The sequence below is a fragment of the Sapajus apella genome, unplaced genomic scaffold (genome assembly GCF_009761245.1).
Source record: "Sapajus apella isolate SASKATOON/1434 unplaced genomic scaffold, GSC_monkey_1.0 scaffold176, whole genome shotgun sequence".
NCBI classification, from domain to species: domain Eukaryota; kingdom Metazoa; phylum Chordata; class Mammalia; order Primates; family Cebidae; genus Sapajus; species Sapajus apella.
Window position 1 is genome coordinate 1,418,989 of NW_022437116.1, and position 22,683 is coordinate 1,441,671.

Genomic DNA, 22,683 nt, shown 5'->3' on the forward strand with positions numbered 1-22,683 from the left:
ATGGATAAGCCATTTTGTGAGTGCATAGATGGTAGTCTTAGCAGAAGCATTGCATGCAGAACAGGCAAAGCCATATCCAGAGTAAATGTCTATTCCAGTGAGGGCAAACTTTTTCCCTTTCCATGGTAAAAGAGGTCCAATATAATCAACCTGTCACCAGGTAGTGGGCTGATCACCCCGAGGAATAGTGCTATCTCGAGGACCGTGTTGGTCTCTGCTGCTGGAAAACTGGTCACTTAGCAATAACAGTAGCCAGGTCAGCCTTGGTGAGTGGAAGTCCATGTTTCTGAGCCCATGCAATATCCCCACCCCTGCCACAATTTCCACATTGTTCATGGGCCCATTGGGTGATGACAGGGTTTAGCTGGGGAAAGAGGCTGAGTGGTATCCACAGAACAGATCATCCTATCCATTTGATTAGTAAAATCGTCTGCTAGGGTCACCAATTGTTGAGCACTCACATGGGATACAAATATCTTCACAGTTTTTGACCACTCAGAGAGGTCCATCTACATACCTCTTTTGGAAATTTGTCACCAATTTTCCAATCATGGTTCTTCCAATTCCCTGATCATCCAGCCAAACCATTGGCTACAGCAAAATAATCAGTATACAATCGCATATATAGCCATTTCTCCTTTTAGGCAAAGTGCACAACCAGGTGCACTGCTTGAAGATCTGCCCACTGGGATGGTTTTCCTTCACTGCTGTCCTTCAGGGATGTCCTAGAAGGGGCCTGTAGTGCTGCAGCTGTCCACTTTGTGGACTGCATATTGTGGAGACACATCTGTGAACCAAACCCTAGTCTTCACTTCCTCTGTCAACTGATCATAGAGAAATCTCCATGAGGCCATCAGTGCATGCTGGGGGAGAGAGAGAGGGTGGCAGGAGTGGAGATCATGGGCATTTGAGCCTTCAGGATCTGCTCGAACCCAATTATGTATATACAACTTCCATTTGATAATGAAATGCTGATGTGTACAACCAACTTTATGGCTAGATGGGTCAGAAAGCACCCAGTTTATGATAGGCAGTTCAGGTTGTATGGCGACCTGATGACCCATAGTCAAACGTTCAATTTCCGCCAAAGCCCAGTAACAGGCCAAGAGCTATCTCTCAAAAGAGGAGTGGTTATCTGCAGAAAATGTCAGGGCCTTGCTCCAAAATCTTAGAGGCCTCCACTGTGATTCATTTATGGTGGCCTTCCAGAGGCTCCAAACAGCATTCTTATCTGCTGCTAACACCTCAAAAACTATTGGTTCTGCTGTGTCATCTGGCCCAATTAGCAGAGCAGCTTGCACAGCAGCCTGGACCTATTGCAGAGCCTTCTCCTGTTCTGGACCTCACTCAAAACTGGCAGCCTTTCAGGTCACTCAATAAATGGGCCAGAGTACACACCCAAATTAGAAATGTGTTGCCTCCAAAATCCAAATAGGCCCAGTAGGTATTGTGGCTCTTTCTTGGTTGTAGGAGAGGCCAAATGCAGCAATTTATGCTTCACCTTAGAAGGAATATATTGACAGGCCCCACACCACTGGCACCCTAGAAATTTTACTAAGGTAGAAGGGCCCTAAATTTTTCTTGGATTTATTTCCCATCCTCTGCCACACAAATATCTCACCAGTAAGTCCAGTGTGTTTGCTCCTTCTTATTCACTGGAACCAATCAGCATAACATCATACCTCATGCTCTGTTCTACTATGGCTGAGTTGGCACCCATGCTGAATGACATGCTGAATGACAAAGTCCTGCCCACTCTTCTCTCCTGTTTTGTCAAGCAGAGTAGTCTGGCCCCATGGCCACCACCACTCCAGGGCTGTGGCAAGTACTGCCTGGCTACTGACGATGTTCATTCAAGGCCCAAGGACTCTTTGGTCAGCTTGTAGTGAATGCTGCCAGGTCTGAATCTCTCCCTTAGGGCAATGCACTCCCCTCTGTCCCAGGAAAGGTCCAGAAATTCCATCCAAGAGCCAAGCCCTGGCTCAGGGGCACCAGGAGACTGCTTAATTCTCTACCTTGGTGTGGCCCAGCTGGTACCCAAGCTGCAAGACAAAGTCCCCTTAATTTTCCCTTTCTTTTCCTCAAGCAAAAGGAGCCTTTCTCTGTAATCACTAAGCTCAGAATATGTTGGGTTGCACCTGAAGCCAGCATAGCTCTTAGTCTCACTCAAGGCCCATGGTGAGAACTGCCTGGCTACCACTATTGATTATTCAAGGCCAAAGGGCTCCTTAAGTAGCAAGTGATGAATCCTGCCAGGACTGTTTTTTCTCCTATAAAACAGTGCTTTCCTTTCTGGGCCAGGGTGTGCCTAGAAATCTCATCTGTGGGCTAGATCTGGGAATGGGGTCCTTAGAACTCTGCGTGTTGCCCTACCCAGTGCAGTTAAGGTTGTATCCAATTTGCAAGACAATGTCCCCTTTACTCTTCCCTCTCATCCTCTGAAGCAGAAAGAAGGAGTCTCTTCTAGAACTGCAATGCCTGTGGTTTGAAGAGGTGTGAAATAAACACTCTCTTGGCTGCCTAGGCTAGTGTCTCACTAGGTCATATGCACTAGTCCACTGGCTTTGAACCCAGCATAACATGAGGACTTGCCTAGGAATTGCAGTTCTTGTGGCCTGGATTGCCTTTCAAGTTTACTTAGGACCCTGGTACACTTTAGCCTGTGGTTGTGAGGCTTGCTTTAACTCCTAGCCTGTGGTTGTGAGGCTTGCTTTAACTCAGGTTCCAACTCCTAGGTTGGACTATTTGCCTCTGGCTAGGGCTGGAGTAAATGCTCCCTTTATGGGTGCCAGATATGTTCTTCCCCTTGTTAGTTTCCACTCTTACTGGCATCACTTGGTTTCAATGCAAAATCCTGCAATCAACTTTACTCTTCTTCCCCAAAGAACATGGATTCTCCTTCCACGCCACTAGACTGCTGCTGGGATATGGGGCAGGGGTGGTGTAGGTGATTTCAGACTGTCTTTTCTACCCTCTTCAGTGCCTCTTTCCTTTATATGATGTTTAAATCAGGCACTGTGAATGCTCACCTAATTTTTGGTTCTTATAAAGATACATTTTTGTGTGGTGAATTGTTCAATTTGGTGTTCTTATGGAGTGGAGAGGGGGATAATTGCTGGAGGCATCTATTCAGCTATCTTGTTGTGCCCCCTCCTTGAGTAGCAAATTTTAAAAATTGACTTAATTTTAATTTAAATAGCCACATGTGAATAATTGCTACTGTTTTAGACAGTGCAGGTCTAGAATATTAAAATAGATGTGACATAATATGCTCTAAATTAGAAGAAACATGAACATTTCAAGTTCATGTTTAATAGTGAATAACAAATTGAAATGAAAATGTTTTTTTATAGTACAGCAACTGATAAACATTTAAAGAAATTATGTAATTCTCCACTGCTTATAAAATAAAGTTGAAAATACTTAGCTGAACATACTAGGCTTTCCAAAATTCAGGTCACATCACTTTTCTAACCTAAAGTCAAGTAAACTTCTAATATAAATCCCCTGTTACTAAAATCAAATGGGACTATTTGCTACTTCTGAAGAAATGAGGAAACAGGTCTAAAGAGGTTATATTAATTAGCCTTGTATAAAAAATACAGTTTTTATTGTGAGTTTTTTTGTGCTCACACTATTTGGAGGGGAAGTTATTCATAAAACATGAAAATATAAAGAGAAATGTTTAAAATAAATAATTTCTAGTACTCATTAATTATGTTGAATGTTCCATATACCTCTCAGAAAATTGAGGCAATGCTTATGAGATTGTTCCATATGAATATTGATTGTTTTAATAGTATAATACAAAGTCTTAAGATAAGATGCCCAGTAAATAAGATCTTTAAAATAAGTAAATGAAATCTAAAAACAACATGCCTTCCATGAATGTTATGACTTTTTTTCCCGCAGAGGTTTTCTGTTTCTTTACCAATCAGTATAAGGAATTTTATTTCTCTCAGACTATTAGAAAAAGTATTAATAAGGCTTTCAGAGCTAGACACAAAAGTCAATAAATTCATTTTGATTAAAATTAAATAAAATTTCTTATGCTAATATTAGTTTAATGTTCTATGTATTATAAAATAGTAATATTTTTTTATTTTGACTGCAGTGGATTTTTGAATAGATAATATCAGAGGAATTGTTTGACCTTTGTTTTGCAACATTTTATTATGTAAGCTTTGGGTTAAATCAAGACAATACTTTACGGATTATTATTTGACTATCTTGAACTTTTACTTCTAATTTTTTTAGACTAGAAGCACTAGTTTATTTATTAGCATGGAATTATAAAGCAAAAAGAATGAAAAGAATCATTCTTTGTGAGAATTTCCATTTCTGTATATTATTTAAAAGCCTGAAGCTATATGACTTTTTCTTTATGATCTTATTTCTTTTTTTTACAAAATCTTTCTTTAAGTCTTCCAGAAGACGCTTAAAGATAAATCAAAGGATAATCTAAAGTTAGTTGGTCAGTGCTTTTGGCCTTTTGACTACTGAAACTGCAAATACAAAAAAATTTGTTACAATGATGCATTTAGATTAGGTCAAAAAGGTAATGTGGTTGAATGTGTTTATTTTTCTCTGCAGTTGTGATAAGGCTGAATGTTTTTCTTTATGCTCTCTCCCTTCACATCATATAGTTGAGAGGATTCAGGATCTTCAGGACTGAAGGTCAGACACTCCTAAGGACTGAAAACCTTTATTTTTCTGAACAGAGAAAGGAGAAAATATCCAAGTTTAGTTCAGACATTTGTGACCTCTCTGTAGATGCCATTTTTATGTTAAATTCAAGTGTGATAAATCTAAAATCAAAGCAATATACTTTTTTCTGCTGTGGATTGACATAGATTGTGCTGGACCTGATTTGTAATAGATTTTAATATATGTCCCATATCATGCTACCTTCTACTAATAGTTAAGTATCTATTCTTCTTTACCACCACAACTAATAAACACCATTATTATAGGAAATATAGTCCTAATATAAGGCAAACTGACTTTCGTGCTCATCATAAATATTGTGTAATATGAGCATGCCATGTCCACAATCAACGCTTCCATTCTACAGAAAAAAAAAAAGATGATAAATTGGTGCATAGAAGCCTTTGTGACACTAAATGACTCAAAGTAATGACATATTATAATTCAAGGCACAATAGTAGCCTGTCTGAAATTTTATATTATACTATATTAAGTTTTTAGTTATCTGCTATTGGTTTGGATATTATCTAAGTTTCAGAGTTAGCAGTCATAAGAAAACACCCAAGCATACAAATCTTAAGAAAAAAAATGAGAACTGCAACAGTACAAGTTGAGTTCCCAAGAATGCAAAGAGAATAATTTTCTATAGATGAAGCATACCTTTATGTACTCTATTGAAAATTAGGTATAGTGTTATACATTCGTGATACATCTTGTAGCTCCTCAAGTACAGAGTGGCTTAGAACTAAAGTGTAAATCATATGCTTGTTTTTGAATTGCTTTATCTAATCCTTTATACATATATTAGTCCCATTGTAAAATAGAGCTATGATTTTCCATTCACAAGTCTAACTAAATCTTCACATTATGCAAATACACATCTGTTCAAAAAACAAAGCTAAAGAAACAATCTACATTTACTACAAAACAACAAAGATTCCAAGGATATTGGAGTATAATTTTGTTCTTGCTTTATTTGTTTCAGCTGCGTCAAGGTCTAATGGTGATATACTGTTCTCCAAACAATAAAACATTTTCCTTAGAATATATTGACCATAATATAAGCAACGTACTTAAAGATAGTTACTTTAGGCAAACAATCCTTCAAGGCAAACTTATTAAGTATATTTTAAATACTGCTAACTTATGAAAAAGGAAGGATTAATGAAAGAAGAATAGATTGAAGATTCACCCCTAGCCAAGTGATTTTAACAGTTCTTACTCCCATCAATAGTGAGTTCAACTATTAATGCTGTTTATCAGTAGGACTATTTAAAATTAGGCCCTCAGAATATTCCACTGCAAGCTTTTTTGATTTGAGTAGTGTTTAAACCCTTGCCTCTACTCCCCTCCTAATGTTATTAAAAATGTTGATTTTTAATTTGCCTGTTTTATTTTTTTCACCTGAGTAATTTAGTTTAGTGGCAGGCACCTTGATTAATCAAACAATCAACATATATTTTTGTGCTTATTATGACTAAGGCACTATGTTCGAAGAATACAAGGTAAATCATTTTATCAGAGTCCAAACTATGAGAAAAAGGAAGATACGTGGGGATTGAAAAGACCCTGAAAAAATTAGTAAGAAGTGAACTTTGCAGTAAATGATCCTATTTCCTTGGGGGATGCTTGTGCGATGAGGAAACATTGGGTTTTATTATCAAACGGGAATTTCTTTATTAGTTTCGTTCCTGGGAACAGTTAAGAAGGCAATGATATGGATCTGATCAATTCTGTTCTCTATCATTTCATTCAACAAGTATTTATCAAAGGCAGCACTGCGCTAATCCTTAATTTTATATTTCAAACTTTAGCACAATTTACTCATTTTGGTATGAAATGTCACTTAGTATACAAAAATTGTGGACAAAGCTAGTCTAAAAAATGGATTCCCTGACAGTGTGGCAAAAATTATTCTGCTTTTTGATTACCCAAAATAAGTCAGAAATCTCAATACATGCAGAATATTTCTTCCAAATGGCCAAGAAAAGTTTTAATAATTAAATTCTATTAAATATTCAACATCTTACATTAAGAACAAGAAAAAAACCCAGGTTTATAAAATATTATATGCTAATTGGGTACATTACAGAAGGGTGTTTCAACTTCATAGAACTTAAACTACAATTTGCCTTGAGGTTTATTTTCATCTGTAAGTCTATCTGTAATACTAATGGCAGATTTGTCTGTGCCTTAAAATCAACCTAAAAAACTCACAGAAATATGAACTAATGCCATCCTTATTAATGCTTGTGGATTCCCCAGAAATTACACTTTTTTTGAAAAATATAAATGTTCAAATTCCATTATTGTATTTTAACTTTGGTTTTTGCTTCCCTAAACTTGACCTATTATTACCTTGCTAATCACCCGCTGTTACTTTTGTGTTACTTGTAGTCTATTTCTAACTAAATAGCACTAGTAGTTTTTTTTGTCAACCTAGCAAACTTTCTCCACTTCATATTTATGGCTATAAAATGGCATTTTAACTTTCCTATTTAAGATATTTTTAATTATATCTCTTTATATAATTTTCTTAGTGGTTGCTATAGGTATTACCACATATATACATGCTTTATCTCAGTCTACTGGATTTGATGTCTTAACATTTCAAGTAAAGTGAAGAAACTTTACCTCTATTTAAGTTCTTATAACTTCTCCACTTTTTAAATATAATTGTCTTAAGTATTTCCTCTGTATACACTGAAAACCACATAAGATGGCATTATCATTTTTGCTTTAATTATAAAGGATAATAAAAGAAATTAGTCAAGTAAAGCATAATCTCTTATGTTTGCCTGTATTTTTTACTCATTCCATTGGTCTTCCTTTTCTGAAAGATCACGTCTTCATCTATTATTATTATTTTCTATGTAAAATTCTTTTAACCATTCTTCAAGGGTAGATCTGATAGCAGCAAATTGTTATTTTTCTTCAGTTGAGGATGTCTTTATTTTCTCTTATTTCTTTAGGATACTTTCACAGGATATATCGTTCACTGTTAATAGTTTTTTTTATTTCAGTGCTGAAAAAAAGTTATTCTACTTCCTTTTGTCAAATATGATTTCAGATTTAAAAATCCCTTGTTATTCAATTTGTTTTTCCATTTAGGTGTGCATTATTTCTCTCTGGATGCTTTCCAAGATTTATTATTATTTTATTATTAAATTTATTGTTAAAAATTAGATGAAAGTAATGCAACATAAAATTAGCTATTTAAAAGTAAACAACTCAGTGGCATTTAGCGCATTCATAATGTTGTGAAACTACCTCCTGTATTTAATTCCAAAATATTTTCATCACATTAAAAAGAAACTTCATGCCCATAAGCAGTTACTCCCCATTTTTTCCCTCACCATAGCCCTTTGCAAACATGTCTGCTTTGTGTTGTGTGGATTTACCTATTCTTGATATTTTATATCAGTAGAATGATAAAATGTGTGAGCTGTTCTGTTTTATTTTCTACATTGTTGGGAGATAATTTTCTGTGTTGACAGGATTGTTATTTCCACAACTGCATACACCTATAACCTGGCTATGATTCTATGATTATTGAAATTAGACACACTTGACAGAATTTAGTCAAGGACAGTACATTTTATCTCCAGGTGCTTAACTAGTTGGCATTCCAAACCCATTAAATCCTCTTACATGATCTCCTCCCTAAACTACAGCATTCCATCTACTGTATCATCTTGGCCTTCTTCCAGTGTGAATGAAAATACTCTGTAATAGCAAAATAATATTCCAATAGATAAATGTAAAACAAAAATGCTACTGGCTAGAAGAAATATGATCTTGTATTCTCATTCAATTTAACAAAAGCTGCTCTGATTTTCTTGTTTTATTTGCTCTATGTGAAACATATACTAGTGTGTTCTTAGTAGTGCTTTTAGCTTTTCACTTCCCAGTCATGATTAAAAGTGGTAATACTTGGGTACGTGTGCCCTTCTGTAAGCATTGCAGTTCACATAAAATTCTGCATAGGTTTTTGTATTATGCAAGTGGATATTTATGCCATGACTCTACATCAGTTTCTAGAAAAATCACTTCGAATATTTAATATAAAAACTATTGACAAAGAAGTTGTTATATAAAATTCATATATTTTAAATTAAGAAAATGTACAATTTGCTCTAACAATGTAATGAAAAAGTCATTTTTTTCTTTTAATAATGATTATATATAAAATATACCCACTCTTTTCCCCTTTATTAACAAACTAGAATGTAAAGAAAAGAAACATTTAAAATTAATTAAAAAGTTAATTAGTATCATCCCAATTTTTTTTTGCCAGTCACTTTTATGTTATAAAATCAGAATTTTAGCTAAGGTAGTATTAGAGAATGTTCTGGTTTACCAAAATTTAAACAAATGGATTTTGTTGAGAATAAGACAAATGCCCAGTAAAGAAACTGTGATGCACCCTAATGGCAGATGTCAATTTCTAGGATCTTTTAAGTGACCATAAAATCAGAACCTATTTGACTTAAATTACTTGTAACATTTTGTTTTTCATTTTGTTTTTGAGACAATGTCTCACTCTGTTGCCCAGGCTGGAGTGCAGTGGCACAATCTTGGCTCACTGCAACCTCCTTTTCCCAGGTTGAAGCATCTTCCCACCTCAGCCTCTCATGTAGCTGGGACTACAGACATGAGTCACCATGCCCGGGTAATTATTGTGTATTTTGGAGAGATGGAGTTTCACCATGTTGCCCAGGCTGGTCATAAACTCCTGACCTCAAGTTATCCACCCGATTCAGTCACCCTAAGTGCTCAAATTACACGTGTGAGCCACCACAACTGGTTCTATACATATAGTACAGTCAGAATTTAGTATTACAGTCAGTACTATGAGGCACTGTGTGACTCTAAAGTGCCTTGTGAATCGCATTTACTTTACATTTAGTTTAATATTAATCTTAAGTTTTCTAATCTTAATTATATACTCTCCTGGGAACATAGTAGAATTTTGTAGGTGCCCAGAATCTCCTGAGTCTCATTTAAAAAACTGATGTGAAAAAATTTTATGTATTCTCATTGGGTTGAAAACATTAGAAACTTATTTCTGATTCTGCAAAAAATTGATATAATCTTTTCTTCTGATACATTGGATTCATTTTTTTCCCCTCTGGATACTGTGGTTATTCCTTACAGCTCCTAAAGTAACTCAGGTGTCTACTGTGGACTACTTTATTGTCTGTGATAATAGCACTCCAGTGGCCAACAAAAAGCTATACTGTGAAGCTTGTATTGCCTCAGAATTTTTCAGACAATGTGGATAAGTCCCCAATTAGCACTCTTTTTTTATATAAAAATGCGATTCTAATTATAAAGTATGTTTCCAATGGATAATATCCAAATGCACCTTTAAATTGCTTAGCAAATTTGAATACAAGCTCACACCTACAGGAAATAACTAGCATTTGTTGAATTACTGCTATGTACCAATGTATGCATGCTACAGGAAACCTGTCTTGATAGCAATAAATAGCATACTTGAAATTAGAGAAAATTGAATCAGTGATGCAAGGGATAAACTTTATAAGCAATAAAAGATACATAGAAAATGAACAAAGGAAGAAAATGAAGAATAGATAAAGCCTATAGAAGCTTGGTTATAGAGGTCCAACTACCAATTAACAGGTATTACTGGAGAAGAGAGAAAAATAGATAAAATAGTTAGAATATAAAGTTGTTATTGCCTATTTTCATACATAAGGTAAACAAAAACAATAATCTATATTACTAAGGTGTGTTTCTGGCATAATGTTGAAAAATAGTTCAGCAATGGCCACAAAGCGTTCTAGAAACAAAGGAGAAACTAAGTGTGTGGAAAGGGGTAGATATTAGGAAGATAGTATCCTGGTTACAGTGGACTATGTGGATAGTGATTTTTAAGGACAAAATCAGAGACCAAGCATGTAGATGGAGATAAAGAACAGATTGTATATTGAGTTCAGCTTGGCCAAATATGGAGACTAAATGTGCATATAAGGAAGCAAACAGCATGGGAAAAATACTATTTTAGAACTAAGGGAGTCCCAGATTAAAAATAATGTCACTTTTATTGGCTACCAATGAAACTTTGGAAGTTTAACTTCTCTAGACTTCAGCCCAGACCTCTGATTATACATCTATAAAATGCAGAAAATAATGATGTAGCAGCAATTTTAAAGATCAAAGTCAGCACTTCAGGTGTGAGTACCTGGTTCTGAATGGAGCAGAGAGGACTTTTACCAAGGATTATGTTTGTCTGTTTTAACTTGTCTAGTGGCTCCTGAAAGAATTGATGCAAGGCATCTGCCTTTGTTTCACCTAACTTGAAACTCTAGGCAGACAAGTAGCCAAGAAGAGGACATTCCTTGAATGTGTTGAAAAGCAAATGAACAATCAGCTATCACGTGGGGCAAAAGACTGTAATAACGGCAAATAACAGATATAATGAAAACCTAGTAGAAATACTTGGGGCAATAGTTGCTTTGAAGAATAAGGGCTTTTTGGAAAGTTCTTACAAGCAAGGGAACTTAGAAAGCCAATACAATGCCCAGAGAAGGAAGAATGGTTAGAGAAGACCTGGGATGACCCTAAGCTTTTATCAATGGCTGATTTAGGCTCATTGTAAGCAAGACTGAAGGCCAATGTAGAGTCATTAAAAAAATATGGCTAAGCCTTGAAGGAGTGCTCAAAAAAAGAGAGACATTCTGTAAAGGTCAGAAATTATTTCTTCTTTTTGGCTCCTCCTTTTTAACTTGTTCCTTTTTCTTCCTTTTTCCCTTCCTCCTTCTCTTCCTCATTTTCCTCCTCCTCCTTTTTTTTAATCTCTTTATTTGAATAAGTCTATTTTAAACCACTAGCTTACCACATGCCGAAGGGAAAAAGACTTCAAAGAATAAACACAATAAGAATACAGTACTTAAAATATAGTGTTAGAAGTTTTTAACGAGTCAACTACAAGTCACAAGTCAGCAAGCAACAACAAACACTAAAGAAGGGGAAGATTCAAATTTCCAGAGGTAACAAATTATAATACTCAAATCTCTAGTTCCCAATAAAATTATGAGATATGCAAAGAAATGAGATAGTATACATTCTTTCATAAACAACATTGAAATTTGCTACAATAGACCGTCTATATCACAAATACTAAGGGGAGTCTTTCAGGCTGAAATGAAAGGACACTAGACAGTAACTCAAAGCCATATGAAGAAATAAAGAATACTGGTAAACATAAAACCAGGATTATTGTACTTTTTGCTTGTAGTTCTTCTTTATTTCTCATGTGATTCAAAAGATAAAGTCATACAACTATCAATATCCATAGATGCTAATGGTAAACAATGTACAAAGATGTAATTTCTGACAATAACAACTTAAAACAAGGTAGAAGATATGTAGGAATATAATTTTTGTATAATGTTAAAGCTAAGTTGATATTAATTTAATACTTTGTTATGTTTAATATGTTAGTTATAATCTTAATGTGTCAACTAGGAAAACAGCTAAAAATATAGATAAAATGAGAAGAGATTCAAAACATTACACTAAAATAATCAATTAAACATAAGGGAGAAATCGAAGACTTGAGGAAAAAATATGATATGTGATATAGAGAAAATGAGTAACAAAATGGCAAAATGGCAGAAGAATATTTTTGTTTATCAGTAATTATTTTAAATATAACTGGATTAAATAAAAATGAAATGTATCAATTAGCAGACTGAAGTAAATAAAAAATGATCAGCCTGTATGCTGACTTTAGATCCAAAGACATGAATAACTTGAAAATGAAAGGATAGGAAAAGATATTCTATTCAAATAGTAACCAAAAAGAGCTGGGATATTTATATTAATACAAGATACAATTGACTTTATGTGAAAAAAAAAAAGGTTATGAGGGATAAAAAAAGTACATTACATATCAAGGGTCAAGTCATCAATAATGCAAGTGTTTATAGTCATACACACACCAAACAACATGGTCCCCAAATATATGAAACAAATGTTGATAGAATTGAAAGAAAAGAACTTGAACAATGCTATAAATCAGGCAGACCTAATAGACATACAGAGAACGCACTAACAAATTGAGCAGAATATACATTCTTAAGTGCATATGGAACATTCTGAAGAACAGACCACATGTTAGGTCAACAAACAAGTCTTAATACATTTTAAAGGATTACAATTGTACAAATTATTTTCTGTAACCACAATGAAATGAGTCTATTAATCAATAACAAAGGCAAAATCATACAGAAAAAGAAAAGTAAACAATACATTCTTAAACAACCAAGGGATCAAAGACGTGATCACAAAGGAAATGTAAAAATGCATAGAGACAAAAAGAAAAGCACAACATACGAAAACTTACAGGAGATAACAAAAACAGTTCTCAGTGAGAAATGTATTGTTATGAACATCTACATTAAAACAGAAAAAAATCCAAATTAATAACTCTATATCTGAGGCACTAGAAAAATAATAGTAGACTAAATCCAAGACTAACAACAGGAAGGAAGTAACAACATGAAGATAAACAAAATTTAAAAAGTAAACAATAGAATTTTATTTGATTAAATAAAAGGTGGTGTTTTGAAAATATTAACAAAACAGACAAAATTTTACCTAAAATCAACGTGAAAAAAGACAGAAGACACAAATAACTAAAATTAAAAGTGGGCTACTACTACTAACCTTATTGAAATAAAAACTGCAAACATTTGTACACCAACAAATTAGATAAACAAATATAAAAATTAACAGCAAAAGTAGAAGAGAATACTTCATAACACATTAAATGAAGCAATATGCCAAACAAATATATCACAAGAAAATAATTATGTAGAACAAAATTCTTTATGCATATGGATGCAAAAATCCTCAAGAAATACTAGCAAAGCAAATCTGGAAGCATAATCAAATTATAAAATTTAAGATTCCATGTCATGACCAGGTTGGATTTATCCCAGGAATGCAAGTGTGTTTCAACATAAGAAAATCAGTCAACGAAATTTTCCACATTAACAGAATTAAGTAAAGAAAGCATGTGATCGTGTCAATTGATGCAAAAAGCATATTTAACAAAATGTAACATTTTATAAAAATACTCAACAAACTAGAAATAGAATAAAATTTTCTCAAAGTGATGAAGTACATATGTAGCAAACCCACTAATAACATAAGACTTAATGGTGAAAGACTGAAAACTTTCCTCTTGTATCTTGAAGAGGATAAGGATACCAAGTCTCACCACTTCTCTTCAACAGATTATGAGAAATTATAGACAAAGCATTCAGACAAGAGAAAAAGAATCATTCAAATAGAAAAGAAAGAATTAAGACTATTTCTATTCACCGATGATATGATTATTTATAGAATCTTAATACACACACACACACACACACATACACAAACTATTAGCAATAATAAACAAATTCCACAAAGTTGCACTGTACAAAATCAACACAAAAATGCAGTGGTAATTCTATAAACTAGCAATGAAAAATCCAAAAATAAAATTTAAAAGTCCATTTAGTAGTGTATCAAAAATATAAAATAGTAAGAATAAATGTAATCAAGGAAGTGCAAGACTTACACATTTCAGTCTACAAAACTCTGCTGAAATAAATTGAAGAATACCTAAATAAAAAGGAAGGCACCCCATGTTTATGGATTGATAGACAATATCATAAAGATGGCATTACTCTCCAAAGGCACATATAGATTCAATGCTAACTTCTTTAAAAATCACAAATGCCTTCTGACAAAAATAGAAAAGTTCTTACTGAAGTTCACATAGATTTGCAAGGGATGCTGACTAGCTGTATTAGTCTATTCTTATGCTGCTACAAGGACATACCTGAGACTAGGTAATTTATTATATAAAGGAAAGAGGTTTAATTGACTCACAGTTCTCTGTGGCTGGGGAGGCATCAGGAAACTTACAATCATGGTGGAAGGCACCTCTTCACAGAGCAGCAGGCAAGAGAAGTGAGTGCCAGCAGATGAAATGCCAGACACTTATAAAACCATCAGATCTTGTGAGAACTCATTTGCTATCACAAGAACAGCATGGGGAAAACTGCCCCTATGATTTAATTACCTCCAACTGGGTCTCTCCAATATGTGAGTATTATAGGAACTACAATACAAGATAAGATTTGAACAGGGATACAGCTAAGCCATATTACTAGGCAACACAATTTTGAAAAATAATAATGAAGTTGGAGAACTCACACTTCTGATTTTAAAGCTTATAACCAAGATGCAATATTCAAAACAGTGCAGTTTTTGCATAAGTAAACACATATACACTCAGAGATTAGAATGGACAGTCCAGAAATAATCTATGACCAATTTATTTTAGACTAAGCCACCAAGATTATGCCATGGGGGAAGGACAGTCTCTTCAATAAATGATGCTAAGAGAACTGTATAACCCAATGCAAAATAATGAATTTGGATTCCTATCTCACAACATATACAATATTAACTCAAAGTGAATCAAAGAACTAAATGTAAGTGCTAAACCTCTAATGCTCTTAGAATAAATGCTAGCACTAAATCCGTATAACCTTGTTTTTGGTATTAATTCTCAGAATATGATACCAAAAACATAAGTAACAAAATAAAAAATAGAGAAGTTAGACTTCATTAAAATGAAGAAATTTTGTGCATCAAGTGACACTATCACAGAAATGAAAAGACAAATATTTTCTCCCATTCTTTAGGTTGTCTCTTCACTTTGTTGATTGTTTTCCTTGCTGTGCAGAAGCATTTTTAGCTTGATGTGATACCATTGGCCAATTTTTGCTTCCATTGGCTGTACTTTGAGGTCTTACTCAATGAATCTTTGCACAGACCAATGTTCTGGAGAGTTTCATCAATGTTTTCTTCAGGAGTTTCACAGTTTTAGGTCTTAAATTAGAGTCATTAACCCATTTTTATTTGACTTTTATATATGGTGGGAGATAGGGGTCTAGTTTCATTCTTCTGCATATAGATGTCCAGTTTTTCCATATCATCTGTTGAAAACTCTGTTGTTTTTTCAATGTCTGCTCTTGGTGCCTTTGTTGAAAATGAATGGACTATAAATGCATAAGTTTCTTTCTGTGTTCTTTATCCTAGTCCATTGGTCTATGTGTCTGTTTTTATGCAAGTGCCATGCAGTTTTGGTTTGCAAACAATTAAACTGACAAAGTAGTAGTGACCAGAATGTATAAGGAACTCAAACAACTCAAAAGAAAAAAAGTTGATTAAAAATGGACTAAAGATTATATATATATTATATATTATATATATAATATATATATTATATATATATATACACTTTTCTTAAAATAAGTAGAAATGAAATGTTGGAATGTTCTCAGCACAAAGAAGTGATCATTATTTGAGGTGCTGGATATCCTAACTACCTAGATTTGATCATTATGCATTGCATGCTTGTTTCAAAATCTCCCATGTACCCCATAAATATTTACAACTGTTATGTATCTATAAACATTAAAAATGGAAAAGTGAACAAGACAACCTAATGGAAGAAAATATTTGCAAGTCATATATAGGATAAGTTTCTGGTATCCAGCATATATAAAAGACTATTACAGCGCAATAATAAAAAGAGAAATAGTCCATTTAAAAATAAGAAAAGTATGTGAAAAATCATGTGTCTAAAGAAGATACACAAATGACCAACAAATACATGAAAAAATGTTTGACATCATTGTTAATTTAGTTAATGCACATCCAAATTACTTTGAGATTCAACTTCATACCTAGTAGGATACTATAATCAAAAATATAGAAAATAATCACGTGTTCAGGATGTGAAGAAGGTATAATTCTTGGTGGGAATACAAAATGATTTAGCTAAAGTTGAGAACAATTGAGCTCTTCTTCTAAAAGTTAAACAGAATTACCATATGGCTAAGCTTATGGTATACTCTTAGGTATATACCCCATTCCTCCAAACTTAAAACAAGTACTCAAATAAATGCACACATATGTGTTTAGCAGCACTATTAGCAATAGCTACAAGGTGGAAACAGCTCAGATGTCCATCAGTGAATGAATGAGTATACAAATTTTGATACATAGATTCAATAGAATACTATTCAGCCATGAAAACTAATACAGTATTGATGCATGTAACACTGACTTACCTTGTGAACTCTAACAAAGTGAAAGAAGCCAGACAAAATATATTACATATTATATGATTTCATTTTTGTAAAATATCTAGAATAAGCACATCCATAGTGAAAGAGGGCATATTAATGGGAGTCAAGGGTTTGGGGGAGGAGAGAATTGGGAGTGACTGCTGATAAGTATGGAGTCTCTTTTTTGGGTAAAATATTATTTGGAAACTAGATAGAAGTGGTCATTGGACAAAGTTGTTAATGTGCTAAATGCCACTGAGTTTACACTTTAAAATGGTTGATTTTATATTTTATAAATTTCACATCAATAAAAATATGGGGATAACAATACTTAAACTGAGTCATGATATGAAAAAGTACATACACTGTATAGTGTATATACATAAATAGTTAAATAAATGCATAAATATAAGGTATTGATGATGACATAAAGATGATTTAAAGAGAAAATGAATAACTTCTAGGTGGTAATCCCAAAGATGTTGTCAAAGATGCTGCTATTAGAAAACATACGAAGTTACTTGCACTTTTGAATTTGGCCCAATATAGTTATGCTGATTTTAAAACATTGTTGGCTAGGAGTGATGGTTTTTGTTATAATGCCTAACTGGCCCCCTTTGACCCTTGGAGAATAGCAGAATATCTTGAAAATACCTAGATGCTCATTCCAGAATTCCTGGTTTGGACAAGGACTAAAAAGCATCAAAACACTCTCTAGGAGAATGTTTACTTCTGAAGGAAAAATGAAGACTCTAATAAGAAATTATGGAAGAAAAACAACATAATAAAGGAATAAAAATGTAATTAGCTTCTGGATTTAGTACTATAAGTATAAATGCCAAGAGACCATCATAATGCCAATAATTTCTGCAGGAAAAGTATTATGGCCCATGTGGTCATTCACATGTGACTGAAAATAAAAGAAGGAAAGGAGAATGAAAATGGGGCATTTAGTGAGTAATTAGTATGCATTGGGTAATGTAGCAGGCACCTTACATTTAACTCATAGTATCATCCCAGTAATACTGTAACTTAGATCTTATCTCTACTTTGTAAGTGAAGAAACAGAAATTGGATAATTAAAAAAAAATTCTCAAGGTTACCAGCTTATAACTAGTTCTAAAATCATTCTTTTAGAGACTACTTACTAAATAGCCAAGGTCTCAGAAAATTCCCCACAACTTCCCGAAGATTGAAAAAAAATTAAGAATATAAAAACATGCGCTAGGTCACCAAAAGGTGAATCAAAATAAAATTTTAAAAGAGGAATGCATCGAACATTGAAATACACTGAAGACTACTAAACCATTCTTCAAAAACACTCAACTTTATGGAGCATATATTCAAACTGAAGTATCTAAATAAGTACTGTAATATGGTAACAAAGTGGGAAAAAGAAAAAGAGAGAGGAATAGAGATTTTATTTTCACTTTTTAATTACGGGGTTTTCAAGCAACTATTAAACTAATAAAAATAAGAAAGAGGGTTGGGGTACAAAGGGACTGGAAAATGTTACAAATATTTTCTAAACTACAAGTGAGAAACAAATGTTATTACTTCAATTTTGAAACGATATATATTTGTATGTATATATATATGTGTATATATATGTATATATATGAAGACTTAATAGTGTTTTTAAAAACTCAAGGTGATGACTCAGAATTGTCATCAAAATATCTACCTTGAATGCCATATATATAGAGAGAAGCAAATAAAATGTAGACTACCAAGAGGTGTCAAACTCAAAAGAGCAAGGGCACAGAAAAAACAAAAAGTAAGCAAGTGAATACAGATAATAGAAACCTGAAGAGGGGTGCTTGATTTGAATTCAAAGATCTGACTCAGGTTTTCTAACTTTCCATCTCTCTCTCTTGTCCTGCATCTCTTTCTTGCCCTACAATTTTATTTGCAAGGAAAACACAAAGGAGACATGAAGTTGGAATGGACAAGGTCACACAAATAGACATTTCCTGAAGTTTAACAAATTCCAACATGGAAACAGTCTATGAAGTTGCTTTAGCTTCAGGCTATTTTCATTGAGTTTATTTCTTCACACACACACACACACACACACACACACACACATATTTATATCTGTGAAGTGTGAGCTTACCAATCAATTTCGAGAATACAATATCACCAATTGATTCTACACCTATGTTCCCTACCCTACCTTCTGGTTTCTTTTCCATACTTAATCACAGATAATCACAATTTTTAATTTTGAATTCATCTTTCAATTATTGTTTCTAAAATATACTTATCACATATAAAAGATCAGCGTAAAATATATTACATAACTTTGCTTGCTTGAGCGCTTCATAAAAATAGCATAATAATACTCCAGTTACATAGTGTTATCTAATTAGTTTCAATATTCACAACTCAATGGCCCATCAACTTCATTACTATTTAAACTATAAAATATTTATATATGTACAAAAAGATAGCAGCATTGTTTCCAATAGCACAAAACTTGAAGAAACTCAAATGATTGTCAGCACGAGAATGGCTAAAAAATATATCATAGTATAGCTATATAATGTAACATTATACACTAGTGATAATGTATAAACTACAATTACTGGTAACATGAATGAATTTTAGAAATATACAGGTGAAAAAAACAATTTTCCTTAAATTTTGTTCACTTATTGGATATGGTTCTGACAGTTGAATTGATATCCAGAATCTTGGTTAGTTATCTTCTGATTTGGGCTGTTTCTCTTCAGATAGGGGTCCTGTCTTCTTCCTCTGTAACAGACACTATTGATTGCTACTCAAAATTTGCACTCATACTCTTTTCTTACTGGCAGTGTCTCATACTGAGAGGAGGTAACTAGCTTGCCTTAAACAGACAGCAAGTAAAGGGTCCCTGGAGTGCCAGCGACCCATGGGTCAGTGCATCATTCCCACATAACACAGAAAGCAGCATGGGGTAATAAAATCAAGCTGTGGGCACTGATAAAGGAACTAGCACAGGAGGGTGTGCCTGGAGACATGCCCGTGGCTGCACAGATAGAAGAACCTCTAGCCCATTTAGATAAAAACTTTCTCAAACCTCTGGCTTACTCAGATATGGGAACAAGGCCCAACATAGAAATGGCTTTGTCCTTTGTATAACCAGTGGGCTCCCAGGAAAAAGTTTCTTCTCCTTTTGTGGGCATAAACACGGTGAGCTTGGGTTGGTTTCTGTGGACACTTTCCTTTCCATTTTAGACTGTGAGCCCAGCCTCTGTGAATGATCACTTAAGCTCCTGATTGGTCCTGGACCAAGCTCAGTCATGCTTTATCCAAGACAGCCGGCATACTAAGCCCATTCCTTCCCCTTCCCCAGTCCATAAAAAGCACCCCCGCCCGGCCTAATAGTTGGCAACCCATTAAGGCCCCATCTTCATTGGCAGAAAGTTTTCTTCTTTTTCTTATTAAACTTTTGCTCCAACCTCACCCTTTTGTCTGCACTCTTTAATTATCTTGGATGTGAGGCAAAGAACTCTGGGTACTATCTCAGAATGAGAGACTGCTACATTTTGGTGCATTGGCCTAGACTACAACAATTTGTGCAGTATTAACCTTCATCCACAGAGCCATGTATTTTTACTAAGCCAATCATGGTTAATTCAATTCCATTTACCAAAGATTCATTTAGGAATTAAGCAAACCATACAATTCTGGCCAGCAGTATGTGAAGGGAAATATACTGAGAATATGTGCATTTGGGAATTCTTGGGGAAAGAATCTGAAAGTGATCCAAAGGATAAAATAGGTACTCTGCTCAGGCCTTATGTTTTGATAACATCCTGAAAGTATGAAAAGAGCTAGCCAAGGGACAAAGCCAAGGCACTATAGATGACACACAATGATGTAAAATAACTTAGATCAATAAGGTCATTGAATTATGTCCTTTTCACAACATACATTTTGGCACCTTTGTTGAAAATGAGTTTACTGCATATGTATGGATTTCTCCTGGATTCTCTATTCTGTTCCATTGTCAATGTGTATGGTTGTATGCCAGTTTCATGCTGTTTTGGTTACTACAGCTATGTAGCATAATTTGAAGTTGGGTAATGTGATTTCTCTATTTTTATTTTCTTTGCTTGGGATAGCTTTAGCTATTCTGTTTTTTTGTGTGTGTGGTTTTATATATATTTTAGGATTGCTTTTCTATTTATGTAAAGATTGTCATTTTGATAAAAATTGCATTGAATCTGTAGATTACTTTGGGTCATATGAACATTTTAATAATATTAATTTCTGAAATCCATGAACATGGAATATCTTTTCATTTTTTGGCTTCCTTTTAAATATTTTTCATGAATGAGTAATTGTAAAGGTCTTTTATGTCTTTGGTTAATTCCTGAATATATATATTTAATTTTGTTGCTATGGTAAATAAGATTAATTTTAATTTTTTTTCAGATTGTTCATTGTTGGCATATAGAAATGCTTCTGATTTTTGTGTGTTAATTTTGTATCTTGCAATTTTATTGATCAGTTCTCATAATTTTTTACTGGAGTCTTTAGATTTTTCCAAATATCATATCATACCATCTGCAAACAAGGTTAATTTGACTTCTTCCATTCCAATTTTGGCTGCCCTTTATTTCTTTCTCATGTCTGATTGCTGTAGCAAGGACTTCCAGTACTGTGTTGAATTACAGTAATAAAAGTGGGTATCTTTGTTTTGTTCTGGATCTTAGATAAAAGGTTTTCAATTTTTGCCCATTTAGTCTGATACTGGCTGTGGGTCTGTCATATATGGCTTTTATTGTGTTGATGGAAGTTACTTCTATAACAAGTTTTTGAAGGTATTTAATCATTAAGGGATGTTGAATTTTATCTAAGGCTTTTTCAGCATCAATTGAAATGATCTTATAATCTTTCTCCTTTGTCCTATTCTGTATCACATTGTTTGTTTTGTGTCTGTTGAAACACCCTTGCACCCCTGGAATAAATCACACTTTATCATGATGAATGATTTTTAAAAATATGTTATTGAATTTGGTTTGCTAGTATTTTGTTGTGAATTGATGTTCAAATGGGATATTGACTGGTAGGTTTTGTTTATTTTTATTTTTATTTTTTGATGTGTCTTTTTCTGGTTTTGGTATCAGGGTAATAACTTTCTTTGTAGAATAACTTTGGAAGTATTCCCTCTTCTATTCTTCAAAATACTTTGAGTGCTACTGGTATTAGTTCTTCTTAATGTTTGGTATAATGCAGCAGTGAAAACATCAGGTACTGGGCTTTTCTTTACTTGGAAGCTTTTTATTATGGCTTTGATCTTTTGATCTCATTACTTGTTATTGATCTGTTCACATTTTGGATTTCTTCATGGTTCAATCACGGTAGGTTGTATGGTTGTAGGAATTTATGCATTTCTTTTTGGTTTTACCATTTATTGTCATATAGTAGTTCATAGTAGCCACTAATGAGCCTTTGAATTTCTGTGATACCATTTGTAATATTTCCTTTTTTATCTCTGATGCTATTTATATAGCTCTTGTCTTTTTTTAAATCTTTTACAAAAATCAAGTTTTTGGTTTATCAATCTTTTGTATTATTTCTCTGTTTCAATTTTATGTCTGCTATAATGTTTATTATTTCTTTTACAAATTTAGGATTTAGTTTGCTCTTGCTTTTCTCATGCTTTATGATACATTGATGAATTTTTATTTGAAGTTTATCATTTTTAATGTAAGCACTTTATTTATTTATTGCATTTTAGGTTTAGGGGTACATGTGAAGAACATGCAAGATTGTTGTATAGGTACGCACATGGCAGTGTGGTCTGCTGCCTTCCTCC